Source organism: Poecilia mexicana, unplaced genomic scaffold (genome assembly GCF_051168715.1).
Source record: "Poecilia mexicana isolate PSO_F unplaced genomic scaffold, ASM5116871v1 scaffold_14, whole genome shotgun sequence".
Lineage (NCBI taxonomy): Eukaryota > Metazoa > Chordata > Actinopteri > Cyprinodontiformes > Poeciliidae > Poecilia > Poecilia mexicana.
In genome coordinates, this window is record NW_028263383.1 from 22,256,089 (window position 1) to 22,267,647 (window position 11,559).

General features: G+C 37.1%; 1 long non-coding RNA gene and 2 pseudogenes across 1 annotated transcript; 2 read left to right on the plus strand and 1 right to left on the minus strand.

Moving 5' to 3' along the window:
- Nucleotides 1-6,611: 6,611 nt before the first annotated feature.
- LOC106911524 (uncharacterized) lies at nucleotides 6,612-7,548 on the minus strand. The gene is made up of 4 exons (XR_015765218.1): nucleotides 7,410-7,548; nucleotides 7,107-7,237; nucleotides 6,893-6,998; nucleotides 6,612-6,803 (listed from the first exon to the last, which is right to left on the minus strand). It is a non-coding gene; the product is annotated as an uncharacterized LOC106911524 (long non-coding RNA).
- A 1,059-nt stretch (nucleotides 7,549-8,607) lies between these two features.
- LOC148155542 (E3 SUMO-protein ligase ZBED1-like) lies at nucleotides 8,608-10,215 on the plus strand (annotated as a pseudogene).
- A 5-nt stretch (nucleotides 10,216-10,220) lies between these two features.
- On the plus strand, nucleotides 10,221-10,905 carry LOC148155543 (zinc finger BED domain-containing protein 4-like; annotated as a pseudogene).
- Nucleotides 10,906-11,559: the final 654 nt, after the last annotated feature.

Genomic DNA, 11,559 nt, shown 5'->3' on the forward strand with positions numbered 1-11,559 from the left:
CGTCAAAGCATCCTGAAAGCATGTCAGCACACCTTAACACACCTAACATACCTTTTAAGACAGGGCAGTATGAAATTGAAAATGTCAATTCATTACAATGAAACATATCATTAAATTACTCACACACAGCACCACCACCAAATAAGGTGTTCCAAAAATAAGTCCTGAACATTTTGTGCTTTTGTGTCCATTGTTGTGGCCATTAAGTTGCCCTTGCTGTTTGACCAGGTATGAAACCAGCCTGGTTAAGTTTAAACTTATGTAACTTATTTACTAAATTTAACCAAGTAAAAACCTTAATACTTAAAAAAATAGTCAAAACTAAGTTTCAAAATGTGATTTGTTTTATTTTAGTATATGCAGGAAAGCCCCAAGTAAATAATACTGGTAGATTTTAATTTCAGCATACTCTTACCAAACCAATACATTCTTTTCTAAGGTTTTATCAGCTCTAATGGCCTTGATAGTTAGTTGACAGGAAAGTGGGTAATGAGAGAAGGGGAAGACATGCAGCAAAGGTCACCAGGCTGGGAATCGAACCTGCAACAGCCAAGGACTGAGGCCTCCATATGTGGACTGTGCTTAACCCCTGCGCCACCACAACACACCCAACCAATATATTCTTGTTAGAAAACAAGACATGCAAAAGGAAAGTAAAATTTTTAAAAATGGCTGTTTATGCTTACTCTTTACTAAATAATATTCCATCAAGCCACCACATGGCTCGTATGGTAGACCAGGTGCATGATGTCCAAAACCATAACAGTCTTCAACACAGTTGTCCCTGGTTCAGTTCCCAGACCAGACTCTTTGCTCTATATATATATTTATTTCTGAACTCTTCCTGAGTTAAAACATTAGTATTGTTGTTTCACATTTAAAACATTAGTATTGTTGTTTCTAAATCAATGTGAACTTGTTTTCTTTGCATTATTTGAGGTCTGAAAGCATTGCATCTTTTTTGTTGTTTTGACCATTTAATTTTCTTGAAATAAATACATTTTTGCTTGGAATTTCAGAGACATGTTGTCAGTAGTTCATAGAATAAAAGAACAATGTTCATTTTACTCAAACACAGTTCAATCAGAGAACTGACAATTTTGCAGGGGTCTCTCCATTTTTTTCCAGAGCTGTATATGAATTATACCAAAAATGATTTTTTGGTATAAAAAATCATTTTTGATTTTTTATACCAAATAAGGATCACAGCAATCAAATAGTTCTTAGAATTCATGTTTCCAGTGATATTTCATACAACTTATTTCTGGTGATCTCCAATTTTGAAGACCTTTTTTGCAAATAGCCTATTCTTTAGCTCTGTATGTATGTATGTATGTATGTATGTATGTATGTATGTATGTATGTATGTATGTATGTAGCTCTGCATATGATTCAAGTCAAGACTCCATATTCTACCTACAATAAAATAGAACAATATTTCTTATATTAACATAATACTTTCAATGTAAATCTGCAAGGAACTCAAGGAGTTTAAGTAACTTCCAGTTCATAGTCAGAGTGGGAGAAATGTTAACATATTACCTTAAAACCAACAAAAAAACTATTTGGTAGGTCATGTGAGTGGTGCCAATATTTTTGTTGAGAAATCATTCAAGTGAAAATAAATATTTCAGGAGATCCTTTTGTTTTATAATCTTAAAATATTTTTTAAGATCATAAATGTGTGACAGTAGTCTAAAATCCCAAATCAAGCCATGTGTTTCTTGTCAAGATTTAAAAAATTTTATCAATGAAAATAAGAGCTATGAAGTTAAAAGTTTCCATAGATGTATGATAATGTAAGAGACAACTGGTATAGCAAGCAATAAAAAGCAGTGCCTTAACAAATGACGCATGTCTACGCATGATTAGTGGCTAAAATATTTGATGAGCTAAAGCAGGTTGTTAGTCATTCTAGGGAACAATGAGGCAGTTTCATCAGAGCCACACAATTTAATTAAATCAGAGTGAAGAATATGCCTTTGAATTATAAAAACATATTTTATTTCTCCTGCTCTTTTTTTTCTTATTCTTGATGCCATCTTTTTAGGCAATTTTGTCTAAAAGCAGTAGGTGCCTGCCATGCATTACATAGGGAAGAGAAGTGACTGCCTTAATTCACAAGGCAGTCACTGCTCTTCCCTATGTAATGCTATGGGCAGGCCCCAATAATATCCAGACATTCTATTGGGTGTAGAACAATAGGTTCCTACCATGCATTGCATAGCAGGCCCCAATAATAATAATAATAATGCATTTTATTATTCAGCGCCTTTCAAAACACCCAAGGACACTTTACAACATTAAAAACACAAATTAAACAATAAAAAATGGCTATAAAAACACAAAGCCACAAAATAACTTAAAAATTACAAAGAGTAGGCTAACTTGAGCAGATGAGCTTTGAGTTGTGCTTTGAAGGTCAGAAGAGAGTCAATATTGTGAATGTCAGGGGGAAGAGTGTTCCAGAGTCTCGGAGAAGAGTAAGAGAAGGCTCTTTTCTGCATGGTGCTGAGATGGACAAAGAGGCACACCAAGGTGGAAGGGAACATGAGTGGGTGGCGATATGCAGAAGATTCAGTAAGTCATTTTAAGGTCTATTCTCTGAGCTACAGTGGGCCAGTGTAATGATTTTAGAACTGGGGTGATGTGTTCTATCTTCATGGCTTTAGTGAGAATGAGAGCAGCAGCATTCTGCTGTCTGATTCCAGCTGTCTGATTTCAGATTTTTTTAGGCGGACCTGTGAAGACCCGCTTGCAGGAATCATGGATGAGTTTCTCTACACCAGGGGTCTCCAAGCTACGGCCCGCGGGCCGGATCCGGCCCGCCACGTCATTTGGTCCGGCCCCCTGAACAATGCCGGATCCGGCCCGCCTCCTCATACCAGAGAGCATTCCATGTTTTTTTTCATACAGGTGCTGGTTATAAAATTAGAATATTGTGATAAAGTTCATTATTTTCCATAATGTCATGATAAAAATTAAATTGTCATATATTTTAGATTCATTGCACACCAACTGAAATATTTCAGGTCTTTTATTGTTTTAATTTTGATGATTTTGGCAAACAGCTCATGAAAACCCAAAATCCCTGTCTCAAAAAATTAGAATATTATGAAAAGGTTCTCTGAACGAGCAATAAAAATAATCATCTGAATCAACAAAGTAACTCTAAACACCTGAAAAAGATTCCTGAGGCCTTTAAAAACTCCCAGCCTGGTTCGTTACTCAAAACCGCAATCATGGGTCAGATTGCTGACCTGACTGCTGTCCAGAAGGCCATCACTGACATCCTCAAGCAAGAAGGTGAGAAACGGAAAGAAATTTCTGAACGAATCGGCTGTTTGCAGAGTGTTATATCAAGGCACCTCAGTGGGAAGTCAGTAGGAAGGAAAAAGTGTGGCAGAAAACGCTACACAACGAGAAGAGGTGACCGGACCCTGAGGAAGATTGTGGAGAAGGGCCGATTCCAGACCAAATTAAATTTTCATCTCCATAAAACTTTTCAGCAGATGGAAGCATGAAGTGCTCCAAAATCTTCTGATAGCTGCTGCATTGACCCTGCCCTTGATAAAACCCAGTGGACCAACACCAGCAGCTGACATGGCACCCAGACCATCACTGACTGTGGGTACTTGACACTGGACTTCTGGCATTTTGGCATTTCCTTCTCCCCAGTCTTCCTCCAGAGTCTGGCACTTTGATTTCCGAATGACATGCAAAGTTTGCTTTCATCCGAAAAAAGTACTTTGGACCACTGAACAACAGTGGTCCAAAGTGCTGCTTCTCTGTAGCCCAGATCAGGCGCTTCTGCAGCTGTTTCTGGTTCAAAAGTGGCTTGACCTTTGACCTGGGGAATGCGGCACCTGTAGCCCATTTCCTGCACACGCCTGTGCACAGTGGCTCTAGATGTTTCTACTCCAGACTCAGTCCACTGCTTCCCCCAAGGTCTGGAATCGGCCCTTCTCCACAATCTTCCTCAGGGTCCGGTCACCTCTTCTCGTTGTGCAGCGTTTTCTGCCACACTTTTTCCTTCCTACTGACTTCCCACTGAGGTGCCTTGATATAACACTCTGCAAACAGCCGATTCGTTCAGAAATTTCTTTCCGTTTCTCACCCTCTTGCTTGAGGATGTCAGTGATGGCCTTCTGGACAGCAGTCAGGTCAGCAATCTGACCCATGATTGCGGTTTTGAGTAACGAACCAGGCTGGGAGTTTTTAAAGGCCTCAGGAATCTTTTTCAGGTGTTTAGAGTTACTTTGTTGATTCAGATGATTATTTTTATTGCTCGTTCAGAGAACCTTTTCATAATATTCTAATTTTTTGAGACAGGGATTTTGGGTTTTCATGAGCTGTTTGCCAAAATCATCAAAATTAAAACAATAAAAGACCTGAAATATTTCAGTTGGTGTGCAATGAATCTAAAATATATGACAATTTAATTTTTATCATGACATTATGGAAAATAATGAACTTTATCACAATATTCTAATTTTATGACCAGCACCTGTACTATACCTAAAAGAAGAAGCCCGTATTTATAGACGATAAGATCAAATATGTCCTAATCTATGATCTGGAGTATTTAATAGAAACAAAAGCAAAAACAATAAAGGTCTACAAGAGTGCAGGCTATCTCACAGCATTATTTTTTAACTACTATGGAGGAATTTTGTGTGTTTGTTTCCCGCTAGAAGGAAACAAATGCACCCAGTACAACACTTTCATTCTATTGGCTGAGAGGTTTTCAGGCGACGATGCATTTTTGTTCCAAAAGCAAGCAGAAAACATTTCGTAAGCAAGCGTGCGAGGAGAAAGGTTTGAGTACGAACATTACAAGTTTTGAGAAGAAAGACATGAAGTCCTGCTTTCAAAACGAAAATGTAAGCAAAAGTATTAAAAGTAGAGGTATGCTGATCGATCGGCCACTGATCATAATTGGCCGATTTCTGTGAAAAAGTGCATGATCAGTGATCGCCGATCATGGTCTCTTGTTGCCGATCACCTGCTTCTCACTTCGTAGCCTGCCCGTACAGCTCATCTCCTCCTTCACACTGCATATGTGCGCAGCAACAAAGCCTAAGTGACGTGGTGAGGAACTTTAATGCTCTGAGAGTGAATGCGGATGTTTGCGTGTTCCGCCGAAGAAATACCTCGGAGGTGAAGCACGTCAAAATACATCAACACAATGAATCTAATAAGACGTTTTAAAAACGAACACTTGAGGGAGTTTGGATACAACAAGGCTCACTGCAGGAAAAAAACGGACATCCGGAGCAGCCAGATAGCAGGTAAAGCAGCGCACAGCTACCAATATTCACCCGGAAGAGCGTAATGGTCAGAAAGGTAAACAAATAACCAGAAAAAATAATTAATGTCAAAGAGCTAGCGGTGTAAGACGCAGGTTCTGTTCCCGTTGTTGGACAGCCGCTAAGCGCTACTGGTAGTAATATTTCACAGACGAAGCTTGGTTTCTGCTCCACCCATAGTGAACTCTCACACCGAACGTCTGCTTAAAGGTGCAGCACATAACTTAAATATACAAACAAAAAAGATTTTACATATTAAAACTTTCGCTATGTAATAATAACATGAAATAAATCATCTCTGAAAAAAGAAACATTAATGCCTCCTCATGTTCTGCAGAATTACGCCGCTCAGTCAGATCAGGTTTTTTGTTGCCGATTCTGATACCGATCACCCATGAGGCCGATCTCTGCCGATCACCGATCTTTGTCGATCACCTGGATTGGCTGTTAATTTTTCTTTTTAGGTTCAAACGCTGCTATATAACCTGACAAAATGGAAAAATGATCTGGCAACAAATTCAGATTTAGACAAACATGCAGGCACAATACAGCAGCTATTCAGTCAAAAGGACAACTGAAAAACCTACAATCAGTAAAACAATACATATACAACAGTAAGGTTCTCTGTACCATAAATTATACATGAGTCAAATAAATCTTACAACACTGCCTATATCAAATAAAAAGAAATATTAATTCAGAGTCAAATGCAGGTTGCATCAAAATAAACAATACTGAGTTAGTGAATCAAAACTTCCTAAGAGCTGGTTCTGATTGACTGCCCTGGTAAAAAAAAAAAGTATACTTTAGTATACTAAATTTTAACATACTTTAGTATACGTTTATCGATGTACTTCAACTGTACTATTTTGGAACAACTTATTTTGTACTTGGTATACTTTAGTAGTATTTAAATTGTTTAAAATTACAATTAATAGAATACTTTAGTATACTACACATACTTTTTTGGAACAACTTCAAGTATACTTAGTGTACTTAAAGTATACTTTTTAAATTTCATATTTCAGAGCTTTATTATTACATTTTGATATAATTATTATATTTTGAGTGTTAATTATATAATTGTCTCAAATTATATTAAATATATATATATTAAATATACTTCAAATATAATAATGTATTTAAATTACACTTCATTTTTATTTTGGATTTGCTGCTATTGATAATAAACTACTATTTCGTCTTTATTCCTACGTAACTATTTTGTAAATGACATGCATAACTACACTACTGTTTTAGGCTAAAATTACATGGAAAGATTAATTACACAAGATGCCCATGGTAATTCAAATATTTTTTATTACAGACATTTTAAAATTGTCCAATTTTACTCACAACTTTATGAACTTTACATAAATTATCAGTTTACACATCAAAAGTGAACACATGAACATGGAAATTTAAGTGTGACAATAAAACATGAAAGTGAGGATCAACGACAGAACATTCCAGTTCACTGCACCTTACAGAATCCTACAAAAAAGAACAATAGAGCAATTAAACAGAGAAAGCATTTGTATTTAAAGAGAACAGAAAAATGGCAAATAAAAAATAATACTTACAATTTCAAGACGTTGTGGACTCGCTATGTATGTGACATCATAAGAACTGATGATGATTGGGACCGGATGCCTGGGGTGGAAAAACATTTCTGGGTGTCTTCTTTGCCTGTTTATGTTAGAAGTAGAAAAAAATTGTCAGCAATGTCATAGAATCAGTTGATGTTGGCATTAACTATGAAGCTGTTTTAAGTGTGGACTTAAGGAGACAAACTACCTTAAAATCTTTCCATCCATGATCTGAACACACTGATCCTTGCAGGGTGGTGAGGGGGGCTGGTGGTGCCCATCTCCAGCAGCCATCAGATGAGAGGCAGGGCTCATCCTGGACAGGTCACTTACAGGGCCCTGAAAGTCAACAACAAATAAAAAAAGAAAGATAAATGTTAGATTAACAAGAAGAGAAAAATTCTTTCCAGTTACCTTTAAATCAAATCATGTTTATTAAGCACTTACTGTTGGTAACAGCAGATTTTGTTGTTGAAAATGTAGCTAGCTCCTCATTGAAAAACAAACTTACATCATGAAGACGATGTGGAGGTTCATCCTTAGAGCTGGTTGGTGATCTGGTGGAGTCAGAGCTTCTTCTGAGAGAGAAAGTCTTTAGGTTTCTAACACCCGATTTCTCTGGCTTCCTCTTTCATCTTCATTTGCTTAGTTAGACTGCAAACATATGTTTAAGATAAAAACATTGATGAACGAGTTAGAACAACCTCACAATATCAAAGTCTCTCTGTCATATGGAGCTTAATTAAAACCAGGTAAGTTTATGAATTAAAGTATAAGTCGCAACAAACAGCCTCCATGCAGTTATAACATGAAGCTGAATGATTACTATAGTAATAATCATACAAGTCACAATAAAATTGATAAAATAATTATTTAAGAAACCAACGTAAGTTATATATCTTTACTGCACTGTTTATAATTAAATGAAGATAATTAATAAGCAAACTTGCCATCAGCTAGCAACACTTGGCAGCCTTCGTCCCCCCGGGCTCTCTTTGTGACACACATTTCATTACCATCGGTTGTTGTCCCGTTGTGTTGTCGTCCAACTCGGATTAGGACGTCACCAGCTTGAATTTACCAAAATTAGTAACTATTGTCAAGGCCCTCTCTACTTTTAAGGTAATATTATGCGAGTAAAAATGGCGAATTTGAACAGCGTCTGTTTTCTTCCCTGCGTTCAAGTTTTTTCTTCTCTTTGTGGCGTTTTTTAAATAAATGAAAGTGTGCAATACCGCCACCATCTCGTCTGGAGTATGAACTGGAGCTAATGCCGTTGATTATAAGGTTTTACATCACACACCAGAAAATTGATTGGGCACTTTCTTAAAAATTACATCATGATTATCCTTTTTTTTTATTGTATGCAATTTTAATAAATAGTAAAAGATTAAGGCACTTAAAAGTTCATACATATTCATTCATATTTTGTTCACTTAAAGTATACTTTTATTTAATATATTAAAAGTATATATATTGTATTTTGGTACAATTATGTTTAAGTGTGTTTAAAGTACTAATTTCGAAATTGGTACAAGTGTATTGTTCGTATACTTCAGATATACTTATAGGAAGTACACTTAATAATTAGTATACTTAAAGTGTACTTTCACAATTTTAAGTATGTTTGAAGCAAAAGTATTAAAAGTTTTGAGAACAAAAGACGTAATTCTGCTTTCAAAATAAAAATGTAAGCAAAAGTATTAGTGATGGGCTATCTGTAGCGAGGGTTCGAGGCGTGTATCGAGTAAAAAGGGGCCGTGTCCGATGAAGCCCCGCTTCGGAGCTTCTGTCACATTGAGCAAAATCACGTGATCAGGAACAAACGAGGGCTTGCATTACAACTGCCACGTCATTGCTTCATTTTGCGTATCATTTTTAAAAATAAAAGCGCTATGAACTCTGTTGCTTCGTGGGTTGTAGTAGGTAGTTTGGTAGCGCATCAGCAGCGCCGTTTTCATCAGCACTGGTTGAAACAGAGCCGTCAAAAAAGAGAAAAACCTCTCATATCTGGGAGTATTTTGAGATGACAGATCACAATAAGGTTTGTATAATGTTTGCACAAGATCTGACTACATTTGCATCATTAATAGTAACTTTGTGTGAACTTCACCATCCTTTTATTTCAGGTGAAATGTTTGCTGTGTGGGCAGGGTGTTGGTCTACAACAAATCATCAATGATTAGGCATTACAGGGCCCTACATGAAAATAAGTACACTTTAAACACAGGAGACACCAGCCAGAGTATGACATTGTTTTATGTGTTTAAAATGATTTCATTCATATATCTATCAGTATAATATTGTTTCATTTCAATTGTTTTATATTTATGCATCTTACAGATTCCAGGAAGCAAGTGCTAGATGAGGCTGTGGTAAACTTGATTGTAAAGGATTCCCCACCCTTTTCAGTAGTGGAGGATGAGGGGTTCAGGGAGCTCATTCATTTGCTGGATCCAACCTATGTTCTTCCTACCAGAAAGGTTTATGTGTCAAACATACCAGCTAATGTGGTAAATGGAAATCATTTCAGTTATTTAAATGAATTATTTTGCTTTTCATTTCAGGCATTAAAAAGGATGGTGGAAGAGAAATACTACAAAACAAAAGAAAAAGCCAAAGAAGACATCCAAAAGGTGTCTGCCGTCAGCCTGACCGCAGATATGTGGACGTCCATCAATATGGATGCTTACCTGGCCATAACATGCCACTTCATTGATCCCAATGACAAACTGGGCATTGTATTAATTGGAGTGGAGCATTACCCTTCCACTCACACATCTGAGAATCTGGCCAGGGTGGTGCATAATCACATGGCGGAGTGGGGAATTACTGATAAGGTGAACTGTCTGGTGACTGATGCCGCAGCTAACATGATTGCATGTGCTAAGGTATTAAAGATCAGGCACTCCATTTGCATTGCTCATGGATTGAATTTATTAGTCCGAAAATCATTTGACCAGATCTCTGACCTCTGTGACATCCACGCAAAGGCTAAAAGAATTGTGGCATATTTCCACTCAAGCACCACAGGTAAATAAAAGCTAGAAGGGATTCAAATACAGATGGGAAGACAGTCGCAAAAGCTCATAATCGATGTGGACACATCCTGGAACAGCACTTACCTTATGTTGGAACGTCTGTTTCAACAAAAAGAACCTGTGGCTGCAGCCCTCACAACACTCAAAACTGATATAATCCCTCTGATATCTCAGGATAATGAGGTAATTGAGGAATCGTTACCGGTGTTGTTCCCATTTTTCCAAGCAACTTCAGAGCTCTCTGAAGAGAAAAGGGTGTCAATATTCAAGCTTTAATAAACATGCTACACCATGCAGTGCTTACAAAGATGGCAAATATAAAAAATGATGTTGCAAGACTTCTGTCTGAAAACCTATTGAGGCGTGTCAAAGAACAAATTGCAAATATTGAATCATTAAGTGTCATGACAATGGCCACATTGCTGGACCCTAGGTTCAAAACTCTTGGTTTTGTCAGTCAAAGCAAGGCACAAGACGCAGTACGGCGGCTGAAAGCAGAATGTTCTGTACTAATTCCAAGCAATGAAGGTGACCAGCTGCAGGATTCAGCAGATGCAGGAGAAGGCACCAGCAAATCTTGTGAGTTTTCTTTTTTTCTTTTCTTGTGACATTTGTACTACTGTGTTTCAGTTGTTGGTGTGTATTATCTGTAATAATTTTTTTTGTTATTTATAGGTGAACTGTGGTCTCTGTTAGATTCTACAGTGGACCAAAAGAGGCGTTGCTCCAATGCCACAGCAGATGCCATTGTTGAAGTGGAGCGATACCTCGCCGAAATGAACCTAAGGAGACATAAAGATCCATTGGAGTACTGGCATACACAGGAACATGTGCATCCCCATTTGTACTGTATGGCACTGAAGTTCCTTTGTTCACCTGCATCATAAGTGCCCTGTGAACGAGTTTTTTCCAAGGCGGGGGAGGCCATCTGCCGACGAAGAAACCGTCTACAACCTGAAACAGTGAAAAAAGTCCTGTTCCTAAATTAAAACAATTAAACCTAAAATCCAAACAGTTCTTAATTATTTTTGTTTGATCAGGAGATACATCAGATTCACACATCAAAAACAGACAAAAAAAACATTGGAAGAGGCAAACTTTATTTGTACTGTTAAAAACCAGAACTAGAACTCCCAAGAAGAGATTATTTTAAACAAATTCTGTTTTTCAGGAAACAAGTTTTTCACTCAAAGTATTCAGTCTGCCTCAACAATCACTCAATTCCCAATACAGTAAAGTACAACATATCTTCATTGTCAAATAAGTCCATGACATAAAAGAAAACCCTACACAACCACTGACAGTCAAGGATTAGATTGGCTACAAATTATTTTAATAATTAAAACATAACAAATATGATTTAATTGATTCTCCTGTTACTAAATATGAGCTTGAAGAAAACTTTGTGACAATATTGCATTTACAAATTTTTGAAAGTATGATCCAACTGAGTGACAAGGCTGTTACAGTTTCACCAGCAGATGTCACTAGTGAATGATGAACCTTTTTGCAAAGCAAAGGGCTGGAAAGCTTCATTGCTTCATGAGGCTTTATTTGCCCATCACTAAAAAGTAGTAAAAGTTTTGAGAACAAAAGACATGTAATCCTGCTTTCAAAATG